Here is a 16,294-nt window from a genome sequence, read left to right as displayed (position 1 = left end):
TTCCTTTAGCATTTCTATTATGTTTTATGATGTTTCTAGCATATTACATATTAATTTTGGGGTAGATTGGACATTGCATGCCTGAGTTACAGCAAATTCCTATTTAATTGCAGTAATAGCATGCTTTAGCACTTAGCTAAGTGTTTGCTAGCATGTTTTAGCATGTTTCTAGTATGTTGTTAGCATGTTTAGCACTTGCTGGCACTTTTTTATATGTTATCAGGAGTTCACAACAGTGTTAAACATGTCACTTCCTGTTGCCAGTAGGCGGCGCTATGACTGTAACTGAATATGAGCATGGTCATGTGTTCAGGACAGAACGCTTATCAAACGTGTGAAGTTTGGGGTAGATTGGACATTGTATGCTTAAGTTACAACAACTTCCTTTAGCATTTCTAACATGCTTTAGAACTTAGCTATGTGTTGCTAGCATGTTTCTTGCATGTTACATATTAAGTTTGGGGCAGATTGGACATTCCATGCCTGTGTTACAGCAAATTCCTATTTAATTGCAGCAATAGCATGCTTTAGCACTTAGCTAAGTGTTTGCAAGCATGTTTTAGCATTTTTCTAGAATGTTGTTAGCATGTTTAACACTTGCTGGCACTTTTTTATATGTTATCAGGAGTCCACAACAGTGTTTAACATGTCACTTCCTGTTGCCAGCAGGTGGCGCTTTGATTGTAACTGAATATGAGCATTGTCATGTGTTCAAGACAGAACGCTTATCAAAAGTGTGAAGTTTGGCGCAGATTGGACATTGCCTTCTTGAGTAACAACAACATCCTGTTTCATTATATTAGCATGCTTTAACACTTAGCTTAGTATTGCTAGCATGTTTTAACATGTTTCTAGCATGTTTAGAAGTCAATGGTATATTTTTAACATGTTGCTAGAACGGCATCAACGTGTTAAACATGACACTTCCTGTTACCAGTAGGTGGCGCTATTACTATAACTGAATATTCTCATGTAGATGTGTTCAGGCCATGACTCTTATCAAACGTGTGAAGTTTGGGGCAGACTGGACATTCCGTGCCTGTGTTACAGCAAATTCCTATTTAATTGCAGTATTAGCATGCTTTAGCACTAAGCTAAGTGTTTGCTAGCATGTTTTAACATGTTTCTAGTATGTTGTTAGCATGTTTAGCACATGCTGGAACTTTTTTATATGTTATCAGGAGTCCACAACAGTGTTTAACATGTCACTTCCTGTTGCCAGCAGGTGGCGCTATGACTGTAACTGAATATGAGCATGGTCATGTGTTCAGGAAAGAACGCTTATCAAAAGTGTGAAGTTTGGCGCAGATTGGACATTGCCTTCTTGAGTAACAACAACATCCTGTTTCATTGAATTAACATGCTTTAGCACTTAGCTAAGTTTTGCTAGCATGTTTTAACATGTTTCTAGCATGTTTAGAAGTCAATGGCATTTTTAACATGTTGCTAGAACGGCATCAACGTGTTAAACATGACACTTCCTATCACCAGTAGGTGGCGCTATTACTATAACTGAATATTCTCATGTAGATGTGTTCAGGCCATGACTCTTATCAAACGTATGACGTTTGGGGCAGACTGGACATTCCATGCCTGTGTTACAGCAAATTCCTATTAATTGCAGTATTAGCATGCTTTAGCACTAAGCTAAGTGTTTGCTAGCATGTTTTAACATGTTTCTAGTATGTTGTTAGCATGTTTAGCACATGCTGGAACTTTTTTATATGTTATTAGGAGTCCACAACAGTGTTTAACATGTCACTTCCTGTTGCCAGCAGGTGGCGCTATGACTGTAACTGAATATGAGCATGGTCATGTGTTCAGGACAGAACGCTTATCAAACGTGTGAAGTTTGGGGCAGATTGGACATTCCATGCCTGAGTTTCAGCATCTTCCTGTTTCATGGCGAAACATCGAAATTTGTCAGGCCGCCGAGGACCCGCCCTTCGACGAAAACTCAAGATCTTCGCAATTTAACGTCGCAAAGGCCTTAAGATTACACTCACCAAATTTGAAGATGATCAGATTAAAACTGTAGGAGGAGTTCGTTAAAGTACGAGGCATGAAAATGGCAAAAACTGCACAAAAATCTGAGAGGAAGTTGAAAATGGCTGACTTCCTGTTGTGTTTAGGGCTACGCTCCAAGAGACTTTTTTGTAGGTATTAGGTCCTTACATGTATGTACCGAATTTCATAAACGTACGTGGAACATAGCGGGAGGCGCACTCCGTTGAACTTTTATAGGTGGCGCTATCGAGCCATTTTGCCCCGCCCAATTCTGAAACCTATATCAGATGTAAATTTTCGCCAGTTCTGACGCGTGTGCAAAGTTTCGTGAGTTTTCGAGCATGTTTAGGCCCTCAAAAATGCGATTAAATGCGGAGAATAATAATAATAATAATAATAATAAACAGAGCAATTCCAAGAGGGTCCTCACACCATCGGTGCTCGGGCCCTAAATATTTGTTTTTCAACGAATGTACAATTTCAAGGTTACTCGGCGAAGCCAGCGCACGGGCATTAAACACATATCTCGACCAGTCACTCTACTGCAGCGTTAAACAGATTTCAACAAGATTTCAACGTCAAACAAACCAGACAACTCATTTAAATCGTATTTTTCTACAAACTGTTAGCTAATCATTTTGTCAAGATGGCTACTGTAGTGGCACAGTCTCATTATATATTCGGATTGCGGACAGGAGTGAGGAATAATTTGTTGTATTTTGATGAGCAAACCATCATATTTCCGTGCGGAAACAACTGTGTGCGCTATAACATCAACCAAAACAGGTACTTTATTATAGTAAACATTAATTTTTAGACACTTCATACGTATTTTAATAGGCCTATATATTATATGTAATAGGCTATATAGTAGGTCTTGTAGCCTATATTATAGGCTCATAATATCATATGATAAGTATTAACGTAAATTATATCATTATCACTTGTCTCACTAGTCTTAATATAACTATTACTGGTTATTAACTGTATTTCTTGTGAATATCTGACTAATACACACATATGGGTCATATTTCTCCCAATATCAAATTAAAGAAATAAGAAGTTATATTTTACTATAACTTGAAATAAATAAAATAAAATCTTTCAGTAATAAAACTGATTCACTATTTCAGTACACATTATCTTGCAACAATAGCCTGCATCCCAAACATCATCAGATAAAGGTTTGTTTTAATTTTTATGACAGATTTAAGTCCAAAGACTTTTACTATCCTTTACATTTATCAGTGGACCTTTTCTATACAAATAAAATAAAAATATATTTTAGGAAGCTTCTTTGGTGCATTTATTTGGTGCATGTTTCACTATTTGCTTTTGCTATATGTATACTTGAAGTAGCCTACACAGAAAAACTGAATCTCTAAATATCTATTCATAAATATTTATTTCTGTAAATTATATTTACATATAATAAACTAACTTTCTGATAGCCTACAGTGTAATATAAAATGGGACTGTGTATGAATGACTATGATTTGGGATTATATCAACTCGACAGTTAATATGCAAATTAATATGCCTTTTATAAATCAATCTGGAAGTCTAATAACACTTAATAAGGCAGAACACCTCATCAATTCTGCTCCAGATGTTTTTCAAAAAATTCTACTACTTTTATAGTGTACTGACATCTAGTGGAAAAAGAACAACATTGTTAGTACAGGTATACAGTACATTTCTTATTGACATCAAACACCAACATTTAGTCATGAGGTAAGGTAACCAAAACCCAACGCCTAATAAACATCATAATGCTAAAGTCCACACAACATTAAATTATAACCATTATACTTTGATATTTTGTTGGTTTTAACTCATGGTATTTAGTAACCAAATCTTCAATACATATTTCAATACAATATTTCACTGTAATAATACTGTTTAATGCTGTGAAATCCTTTTTTTTCTTTTTTTTCACTGTGTTGCTGTGATATTACAGACCTTGTTGTGATATAACAGCAGGTTTTAGATTGCAATATTTTACTGTAAAATAAGAGTTAAATGCTGTAAAATCCAAGGATACTGTAGTTTTGACAGGTATTCGTTGGGATATTACAGGGAAACTTAATTACAACAAGTTACTGTAAAATAATACTGTTAATTATTGTGAAATGCTGGTAATTTCTAACAGTGTAAAATATAGATGTGAACCCTACATTTTTTTTTATTGGATGAATGAAAACCTTTTTTTCAGTGTGTGTGTGTGTATTGTTTTGGAAATATTTTTCTTTCTATATATAGATATGTAAACTGTATATTTATTTATTTGTCAATGACAACACACATTAATTAGCACATTAGGCTAATATGGATATATTCCCATGGAAATTCTTGGTTCTAACAATATATATTTGTAGATCTCATCAAAAGACAAATTAAACCCAATGTAACGTTACTATTGAAATTGATTTCTAGACATCGTAATGTTATTTCTTTCTATAAAATTGTTATTGTAGGCTACATAATATCTTATTTAGCATTGCATTAGCAACCTCTTTCCCCCGTATACGTATCCTATTCTTAGCTTCATTATTGTTAGTATTTTTTCACAGAAACACAGAATGACAAATGAAGAGTTCAGATGCAAAAGCCTCTAAGTGCCATCTGAAATTTTCTTCTAGAATGATCATTTTTATCAATCTCGTATATTTAAGTTCAGTAATTTCACTTAAATGACAATTCATTTTCATTGCCATTTAAGTGAAATTACTGAACTTAAATATACGAGCTTGATAAAAATGATCATTCTAGAAGAAAATTTCAGATGGCACTTAGAGGCTTTTTGCATCTGAACTCTTGAAATATAGTCTCAAGCACCACCGGCGGCGGCAGCCCATAGCCTACTGATTCTCTAAATTCACTGTAAATATAATCTTAATTTGAGTTTCATAAACTCGGCGTTGCGTTTGAAATCCGAATTTTATTATTCTCCATTTTTTCAATCAATACATATTACATAGCGAAAATAACCTGCTGAAAGAAGCAGTTTTTTTTTTGACAAGAGATATCGTTATGTTTCGCTCCTCTGTCTGCGCTTCAGAGAGCATCTAAAGCCGCTAAACGTATGGAACGTTTTCAGTCAGGGAAACTGTTTCTCAAAGATGAGCAACGATTTATAGATTTATTTGGAACTATTTTCGTTGCCGATATATAGAGCAAAATGTAAGTCATGTAATATTTACGACTTAATATATAAAAAAAAAACGTCCTGCTGATGTTCGGGACAGCACTCTTTCTCGTCCTATCTGTTGCTTTTTTTAAATAATTGTCATACATAGAAAAAAACAAGGATAGCCTACAGGAACTTTTTTTGTGAATTATATTCTGTTTCAGAAATGTGCTTTTATTGTAATATCTGTAAAAAATAAAATAAAAATAAAAAAGTGGTCTGTTTGCTTAATAACAAAATGCATCTCAGCTTCACTTGCTCCCGTTTATGCACCAGCTGCAAATGCTAAAAATAAATAATAAACAGTGCTAGTTTTTGTATGAACAATCATGAATTAAAAAAGCTAAGTCAGTCTTTGTTTGTATTGCATGTTCACTTTTAATACAGCGAAACAGCCTAGGTCTTCCATCCCTCACAAACTCGTGTGGTCGACTGTGACGTCACTCGTGTGGCCGACTGTTACGTCAACTCGGGTGGCCAACTGTGACGTCAACTCGGGTGGCCGACTGTGACGTCAATTGGCCGACTGTGACGTCAACTGTCGACTGTTACGTCATAATGATCGTGAGTATAAATAGTGCAGCGGATTTATTCTTCTTGTAGCGAGTCGGCGATTGTGAAATTACTATATACATTTACATTATGTGCATCTGAGTTGTGCATATTAGTAGGGAAATTGATACAAAATTGATTATTCAAATAATCTCCTCTGTTTCTCTTTCTTTCATAGTGTTTCACAGATATAAATTGCAAGAAGTATTGTTCACTTCTAGTTCATTTTCGAGTATGTCAACCATGCCCATCATTTTTGAGAGTGCAGAGCAGTCCTCATCAACTGAATTGTCAGATGAGCTCAATACGGCCCTTGCTGCGGGGCGGTGGTGGGCGATAATGGAAGTTTCAGACCCCATATCTGAGTATCCTGACTATGAGGACCTCATCTCAGACCAGTGGTGGGAAAAAGTGGAGGAAGGAGAAACATCATGCCCCACATCCCTGGTCTTCAGTGATGCATCTGAGAAGGCTCATTCCCAGCACTCAGGCTTCTCAGATCGGAAATATGAGGAGGGAAAACTGAAGACCACGAAGCAGTGGAGGCAGCAGAACTCTCCCAGTGCTAAAAAAGAGGACCTCATCTCATCCCTGGTCTTCAGTGAAGCATCTGAGAAGGGAGAACTGAAGACCACGAAGCAGTGGAGGCAGCGGAACTCTCCCAGTGCTAAAAAAGAGGACCTCACCTCATCCCTGGTCTTCAGTGAAGCATCTGAGAAGGGAGAACTGAAGACCACAAAGCAGTGGAGGCAGCGGAACTCTCCCAGTGCTAAAAAAGAGGACCTCACCTCATCCCTGGTCTTCAGTGAAGCATCTGAGAAGGGAGAACTGAAGACCACAAAGCAGTGGAGGCAGCGGAACTCTCCCAGTGCTAAAAAAGAGGACCTCACCTCATCCCTGGTCTTCAGTGAAGCATCTGAGAAGGGAGAACTGAAGACCACAAAGCAGTGGAGGCAGCGGAACTCTCCCAGTGCTAAAAAAGAGGACCTCACCTCATCCCTGGTCTTCAGTGAAGCATCTGAGAAGGGAGAACTGAAGACCACAAAGCAGTGGAGGCAGCAGAACTCTCCCAGTGCTAAAAAAGAGGACCTCACCTCATCCCTGGTCTTCGGTGATACATTGGAGAAAGCTCAGCACTCAGCACCTGTGCCTGTTGTGTCCCCAAAGCGAGCACCTGTGCCTGCTGCATCTCCAAAGCGAGCACCTGTGCCTGCTGCATCTCCAAAGGGAGCACCTGTGCCTGCTGCATCTCCAAAGGGAGCACCTGTGCCTGCTGCGTGCCCAAAGGGAGCACCTGTGCCCATAGGGTCCCAAAAAAGAGGAAAACTCAGGATCCCCGAATATTTGACTCACCATCTGAAAAAGGCCGCTTTAGAAACACCCACACCCATCCAGTCACTACAGAGGGCACCAGTGGCTTCCTCAAAGGTGCTCACATGCTCCTCACATGGAGCACCAATGCCAGACAAGATCTCCAAGAGGAGAAATCCTAAAAACCCTGAGCTGCTGAGGCAGCATTTGCAAAATGCACCAGTGCTTGTGTCTTCCGCAAACCTCAGGATCCCAAAGCAGCAGAGGCAGAAGAATATCCAAAAGGGAGTGTCTGTGCCTGCCAAGATCCCACAGAGAACACTTGCTCCACCGTGTTCCCCACAGCAACCACCCAGTTGCTACCAAATTGACTATTTATGTAGCATATTTGCTAAATGTTGTGTCATTTCAAATATTTAATTGAAATTGTACATGCTTTATATGAATGCATGTACACATTAATAAAAGGTTTTCAAGCGGTGAGTGCCTCATCCAATAAAACATTTGTCTTAGTTTCAATTCATTTTACCATTATTTGTTTTATTTTGCAGGTAATATTTGTTTCGTTCAAAACATTGTTAAATATAAATATTTTTTCATTAAGAGCTCAACTAAGAAATATTTGTTTTCCAACGAATGTACAATTTCAAGGTTACTCGGCGAAGCCAGCGCACGGGCATTAAACACATATCTCGACCAGTCACTCTACTGCAGCGTTAAACAGATTTCAACAAGATTTCAACGTCAAACAAACCAGACAACTCATTTAAATCGTATTTTTCTACAAACTGTTAGCTAATCATTTTGTCAAGATGGCTACTGTAGTGGCACAGTCTCATTATTCGGATTGCGGACAGGAGTGAGGAATAATTTGTTGTATTTTGATGAGCAAACCATCATATTTCCGTGCGGAAACAACTGTGTGCGCTATAACATCAACCAAAACAGGTACTTTATTATAGTAAACATTAATTTTTAGACACTTCATACGTATTTTAATAGGCCTATATATTATATGTAATAGGCTATATAGTAGGTCTTGTAGCCTATATTATAGGCTCATAATATCATATGATAAGTATTAACGTAAATTATATCATTATCACTTGTCTCACTAGTCTTAATATAACTATTACTGGTTATTAACTGTATTTCTTGTGAATATCTGACTAATACACACATATGGGTCATATTTCTCCCAATATCAAATGAAAGAAATAAGAAGTTATATTTTACTATAACTTGAAATAAATAAAATAAAATCTTTCAGTAATAAAACTGATTCACTATTTCAGTACACATTATCTTGCAACAATAGCCTGCATCCCAAACATCATCAGATAAAGGTTTGTTTTAATTTTTATGACAGATTTAAGTCCAAAGACTTTTACTATCCTTTACATTTATCAGTGGACCTTTTCTATACAAATAAAATAAAAATATATTTTAGGAAGCTTCTTTGGTGCATTTATTTGGTGCATGTTTCACTATTTGCTTTTGCTATATGTATACTTGAAGTAGCCTACACAGAAAAACTGAATCTCTAAATATCTATTCATAAATATTTATTTCTGTAAATTATATTTACATATAATAAACTAACTTTCTGATAGCCTACAGTGTAATATAAAATGGGACTGTGTATGAATGACTATGATTTGGGATTATATCAACTCGACAGTTAATATGCAAATTAATATGCCTTTTATAAATCAATCTGGAAGTCTAATAACACTTAATAAGGCAGAACACCTCATCAATTCTGCTCCAGATGTTTTTCAAAAAATTCTACTACTTTTATAGTGTACTGACATCTAGTGGAAAAAGAACAACATTGTTAGTACAGGTATACAGTACATTTCTTATTGACATCAAACACCAACATTTAGTCATGAGGTAAGGTAACCAAAACCCAACGCCTAATAAACATCATAATGCTAAAGTCCACACAACATTAAATTATAACCATTATACTTTGATATTTTGTTGGTTTTAACTCATGGTATTTAGTAACCAAATCTTCAATACATATTTCAATACAATATTTCACTGTAATAATACTGTTTAATGCTGTGAAATCCTTTTTTTTCTTTTTTTTCACTGTGTTGCTGTGATATTACAGACCTTGTTGTGATATAACAGCAGGTTTTAGATTGCAATATTTTACTGTAAAATAAGAGTTAAATGCTGTAAAATCCAAGGATACTGTAGTTTTGACAGGTATTCGTTGGGATATTACAGGGAAACTTAATTACAACAAGTTACTGTAAAATAATACTGTTAATTATTGTGAAATGCTGGTAATTTCTAACAGTGTAAAATATAGATGTGAACCCTACATTTTTTTTTATTGGATGAATGAAAACCTTTTTTTCAGTGTGTGTGTGTGTATTGTTTTGGAAATATTTTTCTTTCTATATATAGATATGTAAACTGTATATTTATTTATTTGTCAATGACAACACACATTAATTAGCACATTAGGCTAATATGGATATATTCCCATGGAAATTCTTGGTTCTAACAATATATATTTGTAGATCTCATCAAAAGACAAATTAAACCCAATGTAACGTTACTATTGAAATTGATTTCTAGACATCGTAATGTTATTTCTTTCTATAAAATTGTTATTGTAGGCTACATAATATCTTATTTAGCATTGCATTAGCAACCTCTTTCCCCCGTATACGTATCCTATTCTTAGCTTCATTATTGTTAGTATTTTTTCACAGAAACACAGAATGACAAATGAAGAGTTCAGATGCAAAAGCCTCTAAGTGCCATCTGAAATTTTCTTCTAGAATGATCATTTTTATCAATCTCGTATATTTAAGTTCAGTAATTTCACTTAAATGACAATTCATTTTCATTGCCATTTAAGTGAAATTACTGAACTTAAATATACGAGCTTGATAAAAATGATCATTCTAGAAGAAAATTTCAGATGGCACTTAGAGGCTTTTTGCATCTGAACTCTTGAAATATAGTCTCAAGCACCACCGGCGGCGGCAGCCCATAGCCTACTGATTCTCTAAATTCACTGTAAATATAATCTTAATTTGAGTTTCATAAACTCGGCGTTGCGTTTGAAATCCGAATTTTATTATTCTCCATTTTTTCAATCAATACATATTACATAGCGAAAATAACCTGCTGAAAGAAGCAGTTTTTTTTTTGACAAGAGATATCGTTATGTTTCGCTCCTCTGTCTGCGCTTCAGAGAGCATCTAAAGCCGCTAAACGTATGGAACGTTTTCAGTCAGGGAAACTGTTTCTCAAAGATGAGCAACGATTTATAGATTTATTTGGAACTATTTTCGTTGCCGATATATAGAGCAAAATGTAAGTCATGTAATATTTACGACTTAATATATAAAAAAAAAACGTCCTGCTGATGTTCGGGACAGCACTCTTTCTCGTCCTATCTGTTGCTTTTTTTAAATAATTGTCATACATAGAAAAAAACAAGGATAGCCTACAGGAACTTTTTTTGTGAATTATATTCTGTTTCAGAAATGTGCTTTTATTGTAATATCTGTAAAAAATAAAATAAAAATAAAAAAGTGGTCTGTTTGCTTAATAACAAAATGCATCTCAGCTTCACTTGCTCCCGTTTATGCACCAGCTGCAAATGCTAAAAATAAATAATAAACAGTGCTAGTTTTTGTATGAACAATCATGAATTAAAAAAGCTAAGTCAGTCTTTGTTTGTATTGCATGTTCACTTTTAATACAGCGAAACAGCCTAGGTCTTCCATCCCTCACAAACTCGTGTGGTCGACTGTGACGTCACTCGTGTGGCCGACTGTTACGTCAACTCGGGTGGCCAACTGTGACGTCAACTCGGGTGGCCGACTGTGACGTCAATTGGCCGACTGTGACGTCAACTGTCGACTGTTACGTCATAATGATCGTGAGTATAAATAGTGCAGCGGATTTATTCTTCTTGTAGCGAGTCGGCGATTGTGAAATTACTATATACATTTACATTATGTGCATCTGAGTTGTGCATATTAGTAGGGAAATTGATACAAAATTGATTATTCAAATAATCTCCTCTGTTTCTCTTTCTTTCATAGTGTTTCACAGATATAAATTGCAAGAAGTATTGTTCACTTCTAGTTCATTTTCGAGTATGTCAACCATGCCCATCATTTTTGAGAGTGCAGAGCAGTCCTCATCAACTGAATTGTCAGATGAGCTCAATACGGCCCTTGCTGCGGGGCGGTGGTGGGCGATAATGGAAGTTTCAGACCCCATATCTGAGTATCCTGACTATGAGGACCTCATCTCAGACCAGTGGTGGGAAAAAGTGGAGGAAGGAGAAACATCATGCCCCACATCCCTGGTCTTCAGTGATGCATCTGAGAAGGCTCATTCCCAGCACTCAGGCTTCTCAGATCGGAAATATGAGGAGGGAAAACTGAAGACCACGAAGCAGTGGAGGCAGCAGAACTCTCCCAGTGCTAAAAAAGAGGACCTCATCTCATCCCTGGTCTTCAGTGAAGCATCTGAGAAGGGAGAACTGAAGACCACGAAGCAGTGGAGGCAGCGGAACTCTCCCAGTGCTAAAAAAGAGGACCTCACCTCATCCCTGGTCTTCAGTGAAGCATCTGAGAAGGGAGAACTGAAGACCACAAAGCAGTGGAGGCAGCGGAACTCTCCCAGTGCTAAAAAAGAGGACCTCACCTCATCCCTGGTCTTCAGTGAAGCATCTGAGAAGGGAGAACTGAAGACCACAAAGCAGTGGAGGCAGCGGAACTCTCCCAGTGCTAAAAAAGAGGACCTCACCTCATCCCTGGTCTTCAGTGAAGCATCTGAGAAGGGAGAACTGAAGACCACAAAGCAGTGGAGGCAGCGGAACTCTCCCAGTGCTAAAAAAGAGGACCTCACCTCATCCCTGGTCTTCAGTGAAGCATCTGAGAAGGGAGAACTGAAGACCACAAAGCAGTGGAGGCAGCAGAACTCTCCCAGTGCTAAAAAAGAGGACCTCACCTCATCCCTGGTCTTCGGTGATACATTGGAGAAAGCTCAGCACTCAGCACCTGTGCCTGTTGTGTCCCCAAAGCGAGCACCTGTGCCTGCTGCATCTCCAAAGCGAGCACCTGTGCCTGCTGCATCTCCAAAGGGAGCACCTGTGCCTGCTGCATCTCCAAAGGGAGCACCTGTGCCTGCTGCGTGCCCAAAGGGAGCACCTGTGCCCATAGGGTCCCAAAAAAGAGGAAAACTCAGGATCCCCGAATATTTGACTCACCATCTGAAAAAGGCCGCTTTAGAAACACCCACACCCATCCAGTCACTACAGAGGGCACCAGTGGCTTCCTCAAAGGTGCTCACATGCTCCTCACATGGAGCACCAATGCCAGACAAGATCTCCAAGAGGAGAAATCCTAAAAACCCTGAGCTGCTGAGGCAGCATTTGCAAAATGCACCAGTGCTTGTGTCTTCCGCAAACCTCAGGATCCCAAAGCAGCAGAGGCAGAAGAATATCCAAAAGGGAGTGTCTGTGCCTGCCAAGATCCCACAGAGAACACTTGCTCCACCGTGTTCCCCACAGCAACCACCCAGTTGCTACCAAATTGACTATTTATGTAGCATATTTGCTAAATGTTGTGTCATTTCAAATATTTAATTGAAATTGTACATGCTTTATATGAATGCATGTACACATTAATAAAAGGTTTTCAAGCGGTGAGTGCCTCATCCAATAAAACATTTGTCTTAGTTTCAATTCATTTTACCATTATTTGTTTTATTTTGCAGGTAATATTTGTTTCGTTCAAAACATTGTTAAATATAAATATTTTTTCATTAAGAGCTCAACTAAGAAATATTTGTTTTCCAACGAATGTACAATTTCAAGGTTACTCGGCGAAGCCAGCGCACGGGCATTAAACACATATCTCGACCAGTCACTCTACTGCAGCGTTAAACAGATTTCAACAAGATTTCAACGTCAAACAAACCAGACAACTCATTTAAATCGTATTTTTCTACAAACTGTTAGCTAATCATTTTGTCAAGATGGCTACTGTAGTGGCACAGTCTCATTATTCGGATTGCGGACAGGAGTGAGGAATAATTTGTTGTATTTTGATGAGCAAACCATCATATTTCCGTGCGGAAACAACTGTGTGCGCTATAACATCAACCAAAACAGGTACTTTATTATAGTAAACATTAATTTTTAGACACTTCATACGTATTTTAATAGGCCTATATATTATATGTAATAGGCTATATAGTAGGTCTTGTAGCCTATATTATAGGCTCATAATATCATATGATAAGTATTAACGTAAATTATATCATTATCACTTGTCTCACTAGTCTTAATATAACTATTACTGGTTATTAACTGTATTTCTTGTGAATATCTGACTAATACACACATATGGGTCATATTTCTCCCAATATCAAATGAAAGAAATAAGAAGTTATATTTTACTATAACTTGAAATAAATAAAATAAAATCTTTCAGTAATAAAACTGATTCACTATTTCAGTACACATTATCTTGCAACAATAGCCTGCATCCCAAACATCATCAGATAAAGGTTTGTTTTAATTTTTATGACAGATTTAAGTCCAAAGACTTTTACTATCCTTTACATTTATCAGTGGACCTTTTCTATACAAATAAAATAAAAATATATTTTAGGAAGCTTCTTTGGTGCATTTATTTGGTGCATGTTTCACTATTTGCTTTTGCTATATGTATACTTGAAGTAGCCTACACAGAAAAACTGAATCTCTAAATATCTATTCATAAATATTTATTTCTGTAAATTATATTTACATATAATAAACTAACTTTCTGATAGCCTACAGTGTAATATAAAATGGGACTGTGTATGAATGACTATGATTTGGGATTATATCAACTCGACAGTTAATATGCAAATTAATATGCCTTTTATAAATCAATCTGGAAGTCTAATAACACTTAATAAGGCAGAACACCTCATCAATTCTGCTCCAGATGTTTTTCAAAAAATTCTACTACTTTTATAGTGTACTGACATCTAGTGGAAAAAGAACAACATTGTTAGTACAGGTATACAGTACATTTCTTATTGACATCAAACACCAACATTTAGTCATGAGGTAAGGTAACCAAAACCCAACGCCTAATAAACATCATAATGCTAAAGTCCACACAACATTAAATTATAACCATTATACTTTGATATTTTGTTGGTTTTAACTCATGGTATTTAGTAACCAAATCTTCAATACATATTTCAATACAATATTTCACTGTAATAATACTGTTTAATGCTGTGAAATCCTTTTTTTTCTTTTTTTTCACTGTGTTGCTGTGATATTACAGACCTTGTTGTGATATAACAGCAGGTTTTAGATTGCAATATTTTACTGTAAAATAAGAGTTAAATGCTGTAAAATCCAAGGATACTGTAGTTTTGACAGGTATTCGTTGGGATATTACAGGGAAACTTAATTACAACAAGTTACTGTAAAATAATACTGTTAATTATTGTGAAATGCTGGTAATTTCTAACAGTGTAAAATATAGATGTGAACCCTACATTTTTTTTTATTGGATGAATGAAAACCTTTTTTTCAGTGTGTGTGTGTGTATTGTTTTGGAAATATTTTTCTTTCTATATATAGATATGTAAACTGTATATTTATTTATTTGTCAATGACAACACACATTAATTAGCACATTAGGCTAATATGGATATATTCCCATGGAAATTCTTGGTTCTAACAATATATATTTGTAGATCTCATCAAAAGACAAATTAAACCCAATGTAACGTTACTATTGAAATTGATTTCTAGACATCGTAATGTTATTTCTTTCTATAAAATTGTTATTGTAGGCTACATAATATCTTATTTAGCATTGCATTAGCAACCTCTTTCCCCCGTATACGTATCCTATTCTTAGCTTCATTATTGTTAGTATTTTTTCACAGAAACACAGAATGACAAATGAAGAGTTCAGATGCAAAAGCCTCTAAGTGCCATCTGAAATTTTCTTCTAGAATGATCATTTTTATCAATCTCGTATATTTAAGTTCAGTAATTTCACTTAAATGACAATTCATTTTCATTGCCATTTAAGTGAAATTACTGAACTTAAATATACGAGCTTGATAAAAATGATCATTCTAGAAGAAAATTTCAGATGGCACTTAGAGGCTTTTTGCATCTGAACTCTTGAAATATAGTCTCAAGCACCACCGGCGGCGGCAGCCCATAGCCTACTGATTCTCTAAATTCACTGTAAATATAATCTTAATTTGAGTTTCATAAACTCGGCGTTGCGTTTGAAATCCGAATTTTATTATTCTCCATTTTTTCAATCAATACATATTACATAGCGAAAATAACCTGCTGAAAGAAGCAGTTTTTTTTTTGACAAGAGATATCGTTATGTTTCGCTCCTCTGTCTGCGCTTCAGAGAGCATCTAAAGCCGCTAAACGTATGGAACGTTTTCAGTCAGGGAAACTGTTTCTCAAAGATGAGCAACGATTTATAGATTTATTTGGAACTATTTTCGTTGCCGATATATAGAGCAAAATGTAAGTCATGTAATATTTACGACTTAATATATAAAAAAAAAACGTCCTGCTGATGTTCGGGACAGCACTCTTTCTCGTCCTATCTGTTGCTTTTTTTAAATAATTGTCATACATAGAAAAAAACAAGGATAGCCTACAGGAACTTTTTTTGTGAATTATATTCTGTTTCAGAAATGTGCTTTTATTGTAATATCTGTAAAAAATAAAATAAAAATAAAAAAGTGGTCTGTTTGCTTAATAACAAAATGCATCTCAGCTTCACTTGCTCCCGTTTATGCACCAGCTGCAAATGCTAAAAATAAATAATAAACAGTGCTAGTTTTTGTATGAACAATCATGAATTAAAAAAGCTAAGTCAGTCTTTGTTTGTATTGCATGTTCACTTTTAATACAGCGAAACAGCCTAGGTCTTCCATCCCTCACAAACTCGTGTGGTCGACTGTGACGTCACTCGTGTGGCCGACTGTTACGTCAACTCGGGTGGCCAACTGTGACGTCAACTCGGGTGGCCGACTGTGACGTCAATTGGCCGACTGTGACGTCAACTGTCGACTGTTACGTCATAATGATCGTGAGTATAAATAGTGCAGCGGATTTATTCTTCTTGTAGCGAGTCGGCGATTGTGAAATTACTATATACATTTACATTATGTGCATCTGAGTTGTGCATATTA

This window comes from Leuciscus leuciscus (assembly GCF_965113295.1).
Source record: "Leuciscus leuciscus genome assembly, contig: HAP1_SCAFFOLD_285, whole genome shotgun sequence".
Taxonomy (NCBI): domain Eukaryota; kingdom Metazoa; phylum Chordata; class Actinopteri; order Cypriniformes; family Leuciscidae; genus Leuciscus; species Leuciscus leuciscus.
The sequence above is the reverse complement of the archived record's forward strand: the minus strand, read 5'-3'. Positions refer to the sequence as shown.